General features: G+C 44.8%; 1 protein-coding gene across 3 annotated transcripts in view; it reads left to right on the top strand.

The window, feature by feature from the left end:
- Window positions 1–15,425, top strand: part of LNX1 (ligand of numb-protein X 1) — a 191,787-nt gene that overhangs the window by 138,518 nt on the left and 37,844 nt on the right. The gene's annotated exons all lie outside the window — the stretch shown is intronic.

Here is a 15,425-nt window from a genome sequence, read left to right on the forward strand (position 1 = left end):
GCTTTGACATGTCGTCTGGCAAGGATTTCCACTCGAATGCCATACCGTCTTCTCCCGCCCCCACCTGCATGCCAAGCCGTCACCTCTGGACAGGCGCTGGGGTTGTGCAGGCTTCACAAAAACTCGAGGTGTTCAAAAAAGACTCTTCTTGAGCAAATGGAAAGCTAGGCTGCTTTCAAAGCCAGCCTGGAAACCTCACTGGGCAGCAGTGATATTTACAAACCCTCACCACTATGAAATCCACCCTTTCCCACTTACCCTAAAAACATTTCCTAGTCGATCCTGAAATAGAAAAGTACAGTTGATCCATAGCCCGCTTTCCCGAAAATGAGAAGCTAACCTTTAGTTAGTTCCAAGTGTTTTAAAGGTAAAGATGATCATTCTGAATGGAACCGAGAATTGCACAGACCAAATGTTAACCAAAAAAGACAACCTCCCCCTTCACCCTTCACCCCCTTCCCCCCCCCCCCCCCCGCCACCACACACACACCCTCAATCCATGGACAGAAAGCTCAAATCATCTGTGGCATGAGAACTGTCTGTTCCCTCCCCCAAAGTGTCCAGGAAGACAACTCTGTGACCCCGAAGATGCAGGAGACTCAGGGAATGGATAAACTATTCTGACGTCTCTGTGAGGAATTGACCTGGCATCTGGACTGTGCCTGAGCCCTCAGCCATCCCTCATTAAGCACTGTCAAGTTCACATCTGGCTGTGGCTTTAGAACCCTGAGCATCACCCCAGGGAGCAGCACTGGTATTTATCAGGCGCTGCTGGCTATCGGCTGGGCTCTTCCTAACTGAACAGTGGAGTCGATTCTCCTGGTGCCTGGAAGCTCTGGAATTTCACGCGGTTTGGACGTGCAAGGTGCTGTACCAAGTCAGCAGTGAGGGTGGCCCTGTGGACCCCCTTCTAAGAGGGTGTCATGTGAGTACGTGCGGGGAGGCACCCGAAACCACAGAAGCCCCACCCAACTCGCTTCTGTTTCTGTGAAATCGTGGCAAAAATCGATGACGGTGACGAGCGTATTATTTGGAGTCAGAGCTCTGACTTTAGGTTCTGTCTCTGCTACTTGCAGGGTGAGCGGCTCATCCTGGTTTACTTGGGGGGCTCACCTGATTTTAAAACTGGAACCCCCTCATCCCAGGACCCCAGTCAGTCCTACGCAAACTGGGATGGCTGGCCACCTTAGCGACTAACTGCTTAACCCTGGGCAAGTGAACTTTTGGATTAAGTTTCCGCATTCGCAGCATGGGGATGATACTATTCTCTACCCCATTATGTTGTTGGGAGGGTTGAATGAAAGCGGGTGAAGGGCTTAGGGCTGCCTGGCCCATGTCAAGGGCTATGTGTTTTAGTTATTCCAAGAGTAACTGGACAGCTACAGAGTTTAAATTGACGACACAATCCCAGACAGAGGAAATATGTTTGACTTTCAGCTCCTTGGTTTACTGCTGTGTCCTCTTGGATAAGTTACGTAACTTCTCTGAGCCTCCTTTTCCCCATTTGTAAAATGGGACAACTATCATCCAGCCGGGGCGGTATCTTGATGGCGTAAGCCACAATACCGTGCCTGGTGAAAAAGACCAAGCACGCAACAAATAACCCGTCAGGTGGTTGCTGTTCTGGCTTGCTCTCAGCGGGGGAGAAGATGTGCTCCCAGCCAGTGTGGGCTGCGTGGGTCTGCCTCTTTTCTCCTTCTGGTAGTATCCGCCTACCTGCCGGGGATCCATTCCCAAACCCGGAGTGGAAGCCTGAGATTGCTGATGGTACCAAACCCTCTCTGGGCTGTGTTCTCCTGACATCCATACCTAGGAGGAAGTTTCACTGCTACATCAGGCCCCAGTTAGAGCTCAACAACTGATCATAACAGAATTGAATTGTAACCACCTACTGTCATTTATATGAATGGCCTCTCAGATTCTTGTACTCCACTCCCCCTTGTTCTTCGTGCGACGATGTCCGATGGCGAAATGCCTCTGTGGCACCGTGAGGTGAATGGCGTGGGCGTGGTGGCCTAGCATTAGGCCACTGCTAACCTTGTAACTATATGCCGGAAGGGGGGTTTCTGCTTCCTGGCTGCAACGGCGAGTGCTGTGTCTTTATACTGCACATTTGAATCTGAGTGCCTGGACGAAGGGGCTCTCTCTAGAAAAGGAGTGAATCCCTTAGAGGTGCTCACATACCCTGACAAGATCCTTTTAAGCCTCTGCCTCCGGGGATGCTGGGGGCCACACCTACTCTCAGAAATAACTAGGTCTTTTTAGAGAGGAAGAATGGCAGGGAGACAGCACGTCCAGGGGCATGTGGGGACCACCGTACCTGCTCCCCCCACACACTAACCCACCGAGAGTACCCTACAGACACGGCCTGTTGATGTGGCGGAAGTGAAGCCATATGGCGACGCGAAGCTCCCTGCTCCTCCTGTCAACTGCAGGCCTGAAGATGACCGCAGGGCCACACTTGTCAGCTCCTGCTGTTTCCATCGGTCATAGCCCGATCAGCAGCTGACCGTGAACGATATCTGCAGTAAAGAATACAAGGTTATAAATAACCTGCTCCTAAGGTTCCTTGCTTTCTCCCTTCCTCCTACGTTGCCGTCGCTCCGAATCCTCAGCCACCAGGGGGCATGGTATCTTCTAGCACTAGGGTGCATGCCTCAGTTAAAAGTCTTGGGTTAGAATGTCAGTGCCTCTACTTACCAGCTGTGTGACCTTAGGAAAGTTACTTAATCTCTCTGTGCCTTAATTTCTCACTAGCAAATGACGGTGGGGATCTTCCTCACTGACATGACGCGAGGACTACGTGGGCTAATATGTGTAAACCATGTAGAATAGCGCCTGGTCCACGGTAAGGATACTGTAGGTGCTGGCTGTGATTATGTTATTCACCTGTGAGTTGAGAATTGAAGCCTACAAAGATGTAGCCACAGATGGTCTTCCAGACCTAACGCTGTAAACAAATAGAAAAAATAGAAAAGCAGAGCCATTCATGTGAGGTTACAGAATATCTGCTTCTCGCCTGCCTCCCCCAAAACAAAAACTGAGCCCGTGCAGAGACTGGCCAACTGTTTCTAACGTCTGCAGGCAGTGGGTGATCTCCCCCATAGGTCAGTGTAGGAACCTATCAGCATCTTGGGTAAACTGAGTCAAGTGTGCTTGCTCAAGTTGTCGCTCGGGCACATGTGTTTCCTGAGCCAGTTCTACCGTAAAAGCACCCTGCACCTCTCCCCACTTCCCCGTGCCCAAGAGGCCGGCGTTACAGCTGCCCAAAGCTTGGCCTGCGTTTCCCTGTTGCTTTCCAGTGTGTTTTTAATTTTCCCTTTCTGGTATTCATTAACAAGTGAGGCAGGGGTGGTTGGAATTGCTGGGGACATTTTCCCTAGTGGTTTGGAGGCAGACGAAAGGGACTAATGAGAGGAAGGAGTATGTGGTTGGTGGTGATGTAAGAAGTCCATGGGCTCCCCAGGGTAAGGGCCTTTCAGGCTCAAGTTCATACTCAGGGTCTAAATGAACTCCCAGAGGGTGGGCTTGACCAACTGATGACCTCTTTTACTTATTAACTGATGTTTACTTCACTCGTGGCTACACAAAAGTGCTAATGACTTTTTTTCACTTATGGTTTCTGATAGCTTTGTGAGCGACCACGTAATTTGATCCTAGGGAACGTGGGTTTTAACTTCAAGGAGGAGAAAAAGGCATCCAAAGAAGGAAAAATGACTTTACCTAGCATTCTTAGACCAAAGAGAGATTATTTAAGAAGCTACGGGTATACTGAATGAAATACAGAAAATTTCCAGTCTGAATTCAGGAAGGAAGTTCCCTAAGGAAGTCCTGTGCTCAGGACCAGGCTGCCTGAAAACCAGAGGAATCATATTAATAGAAGTTGTGTTACTGTTACTTGAGTCTTTTCCAAGTAACATGATCAGGATTAATTCGCAAGGGTGGGTCCTGCTCGAGGGTGGGCTCAGGGAGCTCAGATGGGACTGTTTTGGAAGCTGATGACTGATGCATTTATTTTTATCTTGGGCACAAAGATTTCTAGTGCTGTGCATTAAGAGGATCATGAAATATTAGTTATCATGTATTTAAAATATATAGCCTGCCTTCTTCGAAGAATAGAAGGCAGCCTGCAACAAATAAAACACATCTGGGCCAGCACAATTAAAAAGTATAAACAGAAAGCATCAAATAAAAGGAGCAAAAGGAAAAACACAGTGCAGGGCACTATGCTAAGTGAAATAAGTCTGACAAACACAAATACCGTGTGATCTCGCTCACATGCGGAATATTAAAAAATAGAGATAGAACAGATTGGTGGTGGACAGGAGGGGGTGGGTGGGTGTGTTAAATGGACGAAGGGTGTGAAAAGGTGCAAACTTCCAGTTATAAAATAAGCATGGGGATTCACTGTAAAGCGTGGGGACTATAGTTAATGATGCCGTATCGCATACTTAAAAGTTGCTCAGAGTAGGTCTTAAAAGTTCTCATTGCAAGGGAAGAATTGTAACTGTGTAGGTGATGGAAGTTAGTAGACTTATTATCATTTGATCACTTAGGAGATCATTTTGAAATGCAAACACATATCAAATCAGGTACACCTGAAACTAATGCTATTTGTCAATTACACCTCAATAAAACCCATCAACAGAAAAAAAGCCATCTGGGCTAGCACAATTAAAAGTATGAATAGAAAGCATCTAATGAAAAGAATAAGAAAAAACCGTTGTTCCCCAAATCTCTCAGGCTGCTGACCCAGCCACATCCTTGAGAGCTGTTAGCACAGTATTGAAAGCTCATGGTGAGCGAGACGAGCCAGACTTTTACTCTCATGGAAACTGTCTTCTTTGGGGGGAGACACGTATTTGGAAAGGAGGCAAGTAAACCTACAAAATAACTTCCAAAGATGTTAAGGTGCCAGGAAGTGAAAGCAGATGCTGCTGGGAGAGGTGGTCTGTTTTAGATGGATGGGGTCTCTGAGGAGGTGACTTTGAGCCTTCCACTGTCAACTTCATGCCTCTGGCTCCCTCCTACCCTCTCCTGTGTTGGCATCAGATCCCTCGCTTGTGGGCAGGGTGTAACCCTGCTGGACCTCAACAGTGGTTTATGGACTGGTAGTCAGGCGTCTTGGGTTTTATCCCCAGCTCACTCCTAGCATCTGCCCTCCTCATTGGTCTCACTTCAGCTCTGCTTTTTTCCCTGTCAGTGTCACTTGGGAGAAAGTCTACATCAAACCCCATGAGGCTGGTACCTGTCATGTACTTGCATCCTTGGGGCCTTTGAAGGTAGCATTTGTATCTAGACTGCTAGATCAATGTCCTTCATTTTTCTAGACTCGTTTCCAAGTTCACCTCTTCTGGGGAACCTTCCCTGATTACCTCCAAGCAGAACGCACGGCCTCATTCCTCTGATCTCTCAGCACTTGGCTTGTACTTCTGTCTCTCTCAGATAACGTGGCCTGATGGTTTTTCTGTTTCCATGTTCGTTTCCTCGGGTGCATACACTGTAGAGGGTGTTTTTGTTTTTGCCTGTTAAACAATAATTATGTTAGTTACTATTTATTGCTACTGTATTCCAGGTCCTGTTAGGCACTTTGCATGAATCTTTAAATCTTACAGTAAACATCATTGTGCCCATTTTATACCTGGGAAATGAGGCTCAGGGATTAAGGAACTTGTTCAAAGTCACGGAACAGGAAGGTAGCAGACCTAGGGTTCCCGCCCATATGTTTTAAACTTGAAAGCCTGGGCTTTTTCCACCTTGCTGTGTCATCTTTCTCAGGAAGCACTCCATGAGTGTTCATTGAATGAAAAAAAAAAAGTATTTTAAAATCAGCCCACTCTACCAGCATAATCCATCAAAGGAAGATGTATGGTAACTATTACTTCTATGTGTTTAATAGTTTTAAAATCCATATCAAATGAAATCCTATTAAAGTTACTAGGGAAAAGAAAAGAGGAATAAAAAAAATGTCTTCCCTCCTCCCTCTCCTTTTTCGCCTCTTGAGTTGGGATGAGGGGAAGGGAAAGGAACATCATGAGCTTGCTGAGGGAAAAAGACTGGAATGCTATTGCAATCAACCACGATAATTATGTATTATCAGGGCCACGGGGGTGAGTCCATCCGTTCCCGGTTTGATAATTTCAATAAATAGAATGCCAGAAGGGTGACTGTTCAGTTCAACTCAACAAATGTTTGTTGAGTGCCTGCCCTAGGAAATGTACATGCTGTTCAGACCTTCCGAGAGGCACCTCGGTAAGCAAGACTTTGTCCCTTTAAAGCCTCTGAAACAAGACTTGCCCAGAGCTAACTGGTCAGCCAAGGCCGAGCTAATGTGCCTGGAACATAGGCGGGCGGGGGGGAGGGGTGGTGATCTGGGAATCCACAAGCTAACTTCCCCCAGCACCAATATGAGTACCAACGAGGAAGTCATCGCTCGTTGAGGGACCGAGATTTCAGAGTTTGGCTCTATTGGCTGAATTACGCAACTAGACTCTTTCCACCTCCCTTTGGAGCTTGCATTCTGTAGAGGAAAAAAAAAAAAAAAAAAGCAGGATGAGCCAGAGAAAGCTGCTTTAAATAATAGGGTAGTTGGGGAAGGTGGATTTTAATCACAGACCTGAAGATAAAGGAGCAGACCAGGTGGGAATCTGAAGAAAGTGTTCCAGACAGGGGCAACAGGATGCAAAGCAGGAATGTGCTGGGCCTGGTGAGGACCAGCAGGGGGTGAATGAGTGAGGGGTGGGGTAACCGGACAGAGAACACAGGCTCTGTGAGCCATTGCAAGCACCTTACGCAAATAGACGGGGAAGGGAGAAATGTGTAGAAGCAAGGATGCCTCTTAGGAGGCTGTTATGATAACCCAGGCATGGATGGTGGCCGTGGAAGTGATGAGAAGTAGTTGGATTCTGGATATATCTTGTTGGTTGTATTTGGAGTGTTGAAAGAAAGAAAGGAATCGGGGATGGCGCTGAGGGTCTTGGCCTGAACACCAGGAAGATATATGGTGTTGTTCAATAAAACAGGGAAGACGTGGGAAGAGCTGATTTGGCAGGGAACCTTAGGGTGTTTGGATATGTTAAGTCCAAGGTGCCTATGAGATGAGGAGGTGAAAACATGGAGGAAGCAGGTTGATATATGAGCCTGGAGTGCAGGGGGAAGTTCTGGGCTGGAGGCCAGGCCATGGGAGGGGTGAAAGCATAGAACCCCACAGCCTGGATTCAAATCCCAGCCGCACTCAGGGAACCCAGACAAGGCTTCCTTCCCTTCTGGCTTCCACATCCTCTTCTGTGAGGAGTGGAGGCAGCCTAGTGAGTGTTCCCTTCAACCATTGGGAAGGTTGAAGAAGGCCACATATGTAGAGCATAACACAGTACGTAGCAGATCGATAGGTAATAGCGGTCTTCTTTCCAGCCCCCTCCTGGGCTGCCAGACCCTATAGTGAGCCCAATGACCCACATGGATGAGGCAAGGCCCAGAATGCCGGCCCGAGGAATTGAGACAATCCGATAAGCAGTGGGAAATATTTCTATGGGAAATTTTTTGAGTAAAAAGAAATTGTGTGGGTGAGGTTAGGATGGAGTGGGTGGGGGGAAAGACTGGTAGCAGGGAGATGGGCCGGGTTTGTTGCAGAACGATGGAGGTACAGGGTCAGGAGGGCCAGGGTGATGGCACGAGATGGAATACATGTGACTGAGGGCCACCAAGCACCTTGACAAAGGCTGTCTCTGAGGACGCACTATGGCTTCCTGAGAATCTCGGTGGCCTGTCCAAGGACACAACAGGGAGAGCCTGTCACTATGTCATGGTGACCACGTCTCTTGCAGCAGTCTCCAGGCCTAGCCCCGAGGACCTTGAGCAAAGTTTGAGTCACTCATCCTGTTCAGTGGAGCAGCTGAAGCCTAAGACCCAGCTGTGGGCGGGGGGAACTCACTTCCCTCCAGAGCTTTCTGATCTTGGTTCTCCTTGCCTGAAAGAGTGACTACATCCATTAGGGTTGAATGGCTCCCTTTCCCATTATGTAATGACTTAGGGCAAGTAATTAGCTCTCCCAGGAGTGAAAGGCCAACAGTTGAGAATTCAATGTCCTTCTCCAACTTAGATCAGAAATAGGGCTGGGGCAAATGATGAAAGGGAAGCCCCTTTGAGAGCCATCTCCCCTACGCATGCCAAACACAGACCCTCACTCAAGTGGGGAGAGAGGGAGATTGGGGAGACAGTAAAAGAACAGCCCTGCCTCAAAGAGGACTGATAAGAGAGAAATGGGTCTGACCTACTGACGTTGACAGGGTTATTATTTTTTTTTATTATTTTTTTTTATTTCCAGGGGGAGAAATTATCATCCCTTAAGATACATCTGACCTTCAGATGTATTTTGGCTCACACAACGTTCGTTAAAGTTTTGTTGTCAACTTAATTGTTGTTGTCAACAATTTGTTCGTTAAATTTGTTGTGAACTTAAAAAAAAATCAAGAGACTGTACATTTAAAACTGGATTTCAGCTTATGAAGTTTTCATCCCAGCCACACTGGGCTTTTATTTTTTTTCTTAAGGTACAGTTGACATAGATTAGTGACGAATTTCCGGTGTACAACATAACGATTTGATATTGTGAAGTGATTTCCACAATACGTCTAGTTAACATCTATCTCCTGCATAGTTACAACATGTTACTTTGGAGACGAGAAGTTGTAAGATTTACTCTTGCCGACCTTCAACTATGCAAATGCATTATTATGAACTATACTCACCCTGCTGTACATCACACCCCTATGACTTCTTTTATAACAGACATTTGTATCTTTTGATCCCCTTTACCCATTTTACCCACCTCCACATTCCCCTCTCTGGAAACCCCCAATCTGTTTCTATTACTTCTGGGTTCTCTTGTTTTGCTTTTGCTACTGTTGTTTTATTTTTTTTTAAGTTTATTTATTTATTTTTGAGAGAGACAGAACAGGAGTGGGGGAGGAGGGAGAGACAGAGACACAAAATCCGAAGCAGGCTCCAGGCTCTGAGCTGTCAGCACAGGACCCAACGTGGGCTTCAAACTCACCAACCACGAGATCATGACCTAAGCCAAAGTCAGACGCTTAATCTACTGAGCCATCCAGGCCCCCCACTACTGTTGTTTCAGATTCCACAGATCATAAGATATTTGTCTTTCTTTGACTTACTTCCCTTAACATAATGCGCTCAAGGTCCATCCATGTCACAAATGGCGAGATATCCTTCGTTTTTCTGGTTCCGTAATATTTTATCATATTGTATATACCACATTTTCTTTATCCATTCATTCGTTGGTGGACACTTGTTTCCATATCCTGGCTTTTGTGAATAATGCTGCAGTGAACGTGGGGTGCAGATGTTTTTTGAACTGGTGTTTTTGTTTTCTTCCGAAAAATCCCAGAAGTGAATTGTCGGATCGTATGGTATTTCTATTTTAGTTTTTTTGAGGAACCTCAAAACCTAGAGTGGCTGCAGCAACTTACATTCCCACCAACAGCACACAAGGTTACCTTTTCTCCACGTCCTCACCAACACTTCTTTCTTGGTCTTTAATAATAGCCATTCTAACGGGTGTGACATGATATCTCATGATGGTTTTCATTTGCATTTCCCTGATGTTTGGAGATGGTGAGCATATTTTCATGTACCTGTTGTCCATCTGTATATGTTCTTTGGGAAAAAAAAGTCTGTTGAAATCTTTTGCCCATTTTTAATTGTTTTCTGTTATTGTATGAATTCTTTCGATGTTTTGGAGATTAACCCTTTATGAAATAATATGATTTGCAAATATCTTCTTTCATTTTGTAGGTGCCTTTTCATTTTGGTGATGGTTTCCTGTGCTGTGCAGCAGCTTGTTAGTTTGAGGTAGTCCCACCAGTCTAGTTTTGTTTTTACTGCCTTTGTTTTCGGTGTCAGATCCAAAAAGTCATCCTCAAGACCAATGCCAAGGAGCTTACTGCTTATGCTTTTTTCTACGAGTTTTATAGTTTCATGTCTTACATTTAAGACTTTAATCCATTTTTCATTAGTTTTAAGGCTTTTTTTAATATTTATTTTTGAGAGAGAGAGAGAGAGAGAGCATGAGCAGAGGAAGGGCAGAGAGAAAGAGAGAGAGACAGAGACAGAATCCGAAGCAGGCTCCAAGCTCCAAGCTGTTAGCACAGAGCCCAACGTGGGGTTCGAACTCACGCACCATGAGATCATGACCACAGCCAAAGTCAGACGCTTAACCAACTGAGCCACCCAGGTGCCCCAAGTCTTTAATACATTTTGAGTTAGTTTTGGCATATGGTGTGAGACAGGGGTCCAATTTGATTCTTTTGCATGTGGCTGTCCAGTTTTCCCGGCACCATTTCTTGAAGAGACCACCCTTTCTCATTGTATGCTATTGACTCCTTTATCATAAATTGACCACATTTGTGTGGGTTTATTTCTGACTCCATGCTGTTTCCTAGATCCACGTGTCTGTTTTTATGACAATATGTCTGTTTTGAAATCAGGCAGCACGAGGTCTCCAGGTTTGTTCTTTCTCGAGATTGCTTTGGCTATTAGAAGTCTCTTGTGGTTGCATACAAATTTTAGGATTGCTTATTCTATTTCTGTGAAAAATGGCATTGGAATTTTGATAGGGATCGCTTTGAATCTAGGTTACTTTTAGATATTTTAACAATATTCTTCTAATCCATGAGCACAGAATATCTTTATTTGCATCTTCTTCAATTTCTTTCATCAATGTTTTACAGTTTTCGATGTATAGGTCTTTTACCAGTTTGGTTAAATTTATTCAGAAGTATTTTCTTTCTTTTGATACGATTATAAATGGAACTTTCTCAGTGAATTATCAGAAAATGTTCGTATATAGAAACACAACAGAATTCTGCATATTGATTTTGTATCCTGCAACTTTACTGAATTCGTTGCTTAGTTCTAATAGTCTTTTGGTGGAGTCTTTAGGGTTTTCTATAATATCCTGTCATTTGCAAATAGTGACAGGTTTACTTCCTCCTTCCCAATTTGGATGCGCTTTATTTCTTTTTCTTACCCCATTGATCTTAGGCTGGTCTTCCTGAGACCTAGATCAGTGAAGTCCTATGACGGCTGCTGTACCCTTGAAATGGAGCAGAGCTGCTCACCATGGACCCCAGCTGGCCTGACCTTCCCCATTTCCTCACCTCACTTCGCTAGCATATGAGTTCACAAGTCTTGGTTTAAAGTAGGCTCACACTGGGCAATTAATGAACTTGATGTGAAGAGCAGACTTGATGTTTACCTAGTTCAGAAGTAAACCAAGATAGAACATGAGGGAAGTTAGATCAAAGGGAGATTGTGTAGTTAGCCAGACTATTATGATGAGGGCACTGAGGCTCTCTTTCTTACAACTTCTGCTATCACAAGTGGGTAAGTTCCCTGTCAGAAGGTCCACTGCAAAGTAGCTCTTGTCTCCTTGTTGGCTGAATTTAGCAGGACACCCCTTTAGAGCCTCTGTGAATTATGTTGGGGCCTATCCTGCTTCAGGTCAACTCTTGTTAGCAGCAAACTCATGGACTCAGGAATTTTTGCAAGAAGGGAGTTCATTTTCTCCCCATGCCCCTGCAAAAAAAAAAAAAAAATTCCATGGAACATCCATTGTCCACATTTTTATATTTAGACTGATTTGCCTTTCAGTCAGTTAAGTGTCTAACTCTTGATTTCAGCTCAGGTCATGAGATCAAGTCCCATGTCTGGCTCTGCACTGACAGTGTGGAACCTGCTTGTGATTCTCTCTCTCTGCCTCTCTGCCTCTCTCTCTCTCTCTCTCTCTCTCTCTCAAAAATAAACTTACACACACACACTGATTTGCTTCTGCTAACTGTGATATGGGAGCTCAGGATCCCAACTCCATTATTACCAAAACAATTTGATTTTCAGAGTTCCTTTGAACAGATAGCATATCCAAAATGAGTGATTTGGTTGAAATATGTTTTTGTTGTTTTTTTTTTTATGTTCCCTGTATTCATCCTTCAAGTTCATGGCCATCACCCATCACCACCTGAGAGTACTTAGTTCTCAGGATAACTAAAAGGGAGAATAAATCCTGCTTGCTTTGAACACAACCCAGGGTTCACCATATGTTCCTGTCCTGGCCAATGCTAATCAGCTCTTCCCCACTCCTCCCCTCTTTTGTCCTTATAAATCAAGAGCCCTCAGTGTTAGTCACCACAAAAGAGATAATTAGTGAGTACAAGCTGCTACCTTCATAGATCATTCCGTGCCTCGGATTCCAGCTAAGCCAAGAAACTGGAACGAACACCATCACATAATTATGAGTTGCTTTAGCAGAACATTTTTTATACAAGGCTATGAGTCTGAACGTTTAAATCTGGATTCTATACACCGCCCCCTGGCTGTTGTAAGGATAGCTATGATGTGGGGCCAACGGGAAGTTTACTTAGCCATTTTATAAGGTTTTTCTTTCCTAGACTAAAAACTGTCTCTAGAACCCCAAGGATTTGGAACAGCAGGCGTTTCTTAATGTCATAGCCTTCAGATTTGGATATTTTAAATACCTTGACCCTCCACGTGGATGTGGCAGCAAAATCTATTGTCCCTTTGTTCCACTAGGGATATGCTGTATCCCCCCAGAAAGCCATGGCTTGTGCCCTTACCAGCCATTTGTCCAACTGGAAAATTCATTTCATGCTCTGGCAGGACCCATGGTCAAGGGCATTGCTGCCCCAAGAAAAGAAAGACTGTTTCCCGTCCAACTAAATAGTCTAGGAACTTCCTTCCCATGCGTTGCTAACCAAATATCGCTGGCTTGCATAGCAGTGTTCCGCTCATGTATTTATGACTTTGGAGCTGTTCAGATGCATGCTGGCTTTTATTTTTTCCATCACACGGTGGTTCTTCCAATTTTTTAGTTTCCCATATCAACCACTTTGCTATTTTTAAGCAGAACCATTTCAAGCCTGAGTAGCTAATCCGAACAGTGAAACCTTACCAATTCAAGCAGAGAGCTTGTATTCTTCCAGTGAGGGAAAGACTAGCATTTAAAACTGGAGGCCTATTTCATTTTCTATAAGATAAGGGTATAGGATTGTATAATCCAAGTTCTTCCTACTAATATTAAAACCACATTTCATCAAATCTAAGATGCCATTGATCATAAGGAACATGTTTTCTATACCAACAGTTTTAAAACTTGTCACTGGTTAAATTATTCCAAAACACCCTTAAAGATTTCCCTGCAATGTGTGGACTGGTCCCATCAGACTCCTGCGGCTTTGAAATCCGTTCAGACAAATCTGGTGACCTCTCCTGCCCTCTAGTTGTATCGTTTGGCACGAAATAGGCCAATCCTTTTGAGTGATCTCAGTAAGGAAATGTAACACCACTTTTTATCTCCTTGGGAGTATCTGTGTTTCTGAGCAAATAAAGCATTTGCTGATCTCTTTGCAAGAAAATACGGAATTGCCATCCTCCTACTAACGATTAACATTTGCTTCATCAACATCAAACATTTACGTGCCGCTGCTCTGTTTTTGAGACTTTTTACGTGTACACTAACTTTCCAGACCGATGCTGAATCCTAATGTAATCTTTTCTGAGACATTTAATGGCAGTGAAATTCAATGGGGTAGTCCCAAGAACGGACACCTGTGACTGTTTGCCACGCTCAGACAATGGCATTTGCATGACTGCAGCTTGGCAACAGAAGCTGCATGACCCCTCAATCATCTGTGCATTCTAATCTCAGGAGATGTTAAAGTTTGCAAAAAACAGGCCTCCTAGGATGGATCCGTTATGGAAGTAGCTACAGTCTATTGATAACTTACTGCATGTCTGGTAGGCTATCAAAATCTGGACAAGACTTAATATTGACCTGACCTCACCACTGCCCCAAACGTGTCTGGATCAGGAAATTTAACCAGGTTCACAAAATTGCCCCCGACTACACCGGTAAACTTCAGAGCAAGGATTCTGATTCAGACAATAAGCCATCCTATCCACCAGCTGTATTTCTTCCGGCTCTATAAATCGTGTACTCATCAACTGTAGACTGCTGTTTGATTCCATTTACTTTCGAGAACGTGAACCATCGTTCCAAATAAGCGCTCAACCTATAGTCGTTTAAAATAGTTATTTAAAATAGCTCAACCACGGGGAGCCTGGGTGGCTCAGTTGGTTAAGCGTCAGACTTCAGCTCAGGTCATGATCTCACGGTTTATGAATTTGAGCCCCGCGTTGGGCTCTGTGCTGACAGCTCGGAGCCTGGCGCCTGCTTCGGATTCTGTATCTCCCTCTCTCTCTGCCCCACCCCTGCTCTTGCTCTGTCTCTCTCAAAAACAAAAATTTTTAAAAAGCTCAACCACATAAGATTTTTCTGTAATGAATTGATAAAAATATCTTATAATTAGCATATCTGTTATGAGCAAAATGGCCATTTCTTAAAGGGGCTCCCCCACCTGATTTCTGCCTTCACAACCGCTGTGGGAGCTGATGTGGCTGTCTGCAGCTACTTCTCACCAGAGTGCAAGGAGATAGTTAACTCCTCACCATTTTCTGACCAAAACCCCACTTAAGAGCTGGAATGACTTGTTCAGTAGCACATGGGCACACACAGCAAAATATGGACCGAGATCAGCTTATATCTTGGTCTCTTGGCCCTTGGGCCCGCTCCTTTTTTTTTTTTTTTTTAATTTTTTTAAATATTTGTTTATTTTTGACAAAATAATTGAGAGAGACAGAGCATGAGTGGGGGAGGGGCAGAGAGAGAGGAAGACACAGAATCCGAAGCAGGCTTCAGGCTCTGAGCTGTCAGCACAGAGCCCGACGCGGGGCTCGAACTCACAGACCACAAGATCATGACCTGAGCCAAAGTTGGACACTCAACCGACTGAGCCACCCAGGTGCCCTTGGGCCCGTTCTTTAACACGGACGGTGAATGGTTATAGGCAATTATGGCTTTAGTGTTTTTTTAAAGACCTTTAATGTAGTTTTACTTTCCCGATGTTAGAAGACCAGACAACGAATGACATTTTTAGTGGACAGGAGCCCCCAGCCCCTGATGCTGGCTACCAGCCCAGAGGTAGAGAATGGAAGCCGGGAGCCAGCTTGCCTCTAGGGAATAGTGCTGCTAAGCAAATCCCCGTGGCTTTGTGGTGATGGCGATTCTGTTTCCACAGACAGTTAAATATGGAATCTGGGAGGAGCTTTGTATTTATGTTCAGTGCTTTGGGAACCAAACCCAAAAGAAAGGACTGAGTGTGACTAAGGGCTTTCGTGGTCAAAATAAACACCAACAAGAGGGAATTACCAAGTCCAAACAGTTGAGGAGTGCCAACCTCAAGCTCTGGTCTTGTAGATACCATGACCACTATATAAATTTGCATTCCAGGGACTAGTGGAGTGTTTTAAGAGAATGCAAAAAGCATCTTTTA

The sequence above is a fragment of the Puma concolor genome, chromosome B1, assembly GCF_028749965.1.
Source record: "Puma concolor isolate L17-30 chromosome B1, mPumCon1.1.hap2, whole genome shotgun sequence".
Taxonomy (NCBI): domain Eukaryota; kingdom Metazoa; phylum Chordata; class Mammalia; order Carnivora; family Felidae; genus Puma; species Puma concolor.